The following is a 1975-nucleotide window of genomic DNA, read 5'->3' as shown; positions in this document are numbered from 1 at the left end:
TCTTGTTTAAAAAGGACTGGGGGAGGAGGGACATGCATGGGGCTCACCCTTCCCCAAGTCCCTCCACAGATCTCCCAGAGTGGGACCTTCTCAAATACTCATCCTGGGAATGGATCTATTGGCTCCAGGGGGAAAATTCTTTCCATCTGAATTGACGCCTTTGACTCACAGGGCTGTCAAGGAAGGTGGAAGGTGACTGGGACGGCCAGAAGAACAAACCAGACTGTCTCAGAGGGAGTTCCAGAATGTTCCTCAGCAGCGAGGAGGACGCGGCTTGGTCTTGGCTTTCTTTGGACACGTGATCAGGAGGGGACAGTCCCTGGAGAAAGGTGCCATGCCTGGTAGAGGGTGAGTCAAAAGGAGGAGGACTCTCCAGGTGATAGTTCAACTAGAACAGCGATGAAGATGGCTGGCAGGGCCAGGTGGTGCCACACTCTGTTATCCTCAGGGTCGCTGTGAGTCGGAGCTGACTCGGGACCACCTGTAACCAACAACAGGGTCTCAACTGTTGGGAGCAAGGAAAGGGCAGGGCTAACTGTGTGGCCAGTGGCCCAGCTTTCGTTCTCAGAATTAGGGCATCGTTTCCAACGCGGGCCTCCCTTCCCTCGGCACGTTGGCTGGAACAAGCCAGCCTGGTTTGCGCTGGCCTGCCCCGGCTCGCCTCGGGCTTCCTCGGGACTGCTCCCGCTCCGGTGCCAAATAACACCCAGGAAGAATGAGGCCCAGCTCAGAGCTGGCATTTCCCTTCCTGCTGGGAGCTGGCCAAATCCCTACTGCTTAGCAAGGGCACACCACCCCTGCCAGGATCGCTGAAGGTTGTTCCTGCCGAACGGGCGGATGGTGTCCAGCGAACCAGCTGTTCTCCACGAGGACCTTTGCTGAGGGCTGGATGAAAGGGTGCCCCTCCACCCGAGGGAGAAAGGACCATTCAGATGGAGGAGCTATTGGCTTATCAGAGACGCAAGCAAGAGGGTTGGAGAGGTGTACTGGCAGGCCTGGGGTGGGGTGGGGCATCAGAAGTGACTTGCCCTGTCCTGAGGCGGGACTTAGGTCTAAAGAAGTAGATCTGGAAGCAGGCTTCGAGAAGACCCTCTAGAGGTTCGGCACTTTCTTTTGGCTCCTGCATAGGGAGCGGGCAGGAGACCGCCAGACTCTATCCTCTGGCTGGGGTAGAGGGTGGAATGATGGTTTCCAAAGCTCGCCTGCATGATTTTTTCTCAAAGAGAAAGTCAGAGTGAGCTCAGCTTTGAGCCTGGGAATCTTCTGAGCCTACCTGCCTGTGCTAAGCTTTTGTCAGAGATGCCCTGGTTTTCAGGTGAGCTCCTGGTCCACCCTTGAGACCCCAGAGACATCGTCCCTTAGTGCGGTCCGTCCCCAACTCCCCCACCTGCTGCCGCCTCCCCTCCCCATGCCATATTGACATGTCTCCATTGCCATTGCCTTCGGGGCGATGCAGTCTGGCTTCACGTGGCTGTGACCCTTCAAAAGTGAGGGTGGCACCTTGTGTTCATGCCCCTTGTGGCCAGTTCACCCATTGGCCTCCAGGAGACACCCAGCCCAGAAAAGCACTCCCATGTATTCTTGGAGACTACTGGATGTGATGTGACACCCAAGCAGTCTGCCCCTCCCCGAGTAACTGCCTCCTATAAGCCAAAGATGGGACACTCGTGTACCTCTGCCCTCTGGCTATGTGAGGGTGAGTGAGTCCAGGGCTGGGGCAGAGGCTTCCAAATGTCCATGGGAAGCACAATATTAAAGAAAAGTGGAAAGGAAGGGGGCACGCAGCGGATGGGCCGAGTCAGAGTGTGTGGACGGCTGAACACAGAACTATGTCTGCGCTGGATGCCTCGCCTGATTCACAACTAAAAAGTCAAATACTTTTTTTTTTTTTTAATGATAATGGAATTTTCCAGAAACTTCCTGAGGGCCGCCTCATAGGATGCTAGGGCTGAAGACTTTGCGTTTTTCCTCCATC

This window comes from Tenrec ecaudatus, chromosome 11 (assembly GCF_050624435.1).
Source record: "Tenrec ecaudatus isolate mTenEca1 chromosome 11, mTenEca1.hap1, whole genome shotgun sequence".
In the NCBI taxonomy this organism is placed as follows: domain Eukaryota; kingdom Metazoa; phylum Chordata; class Mammalia; order Afrosoricida; family Tenrecidae; genus Tenrec; species Tenrec ecaudatus.
This window is presented reverse-complemented; position numbering follows the sequence as displayed.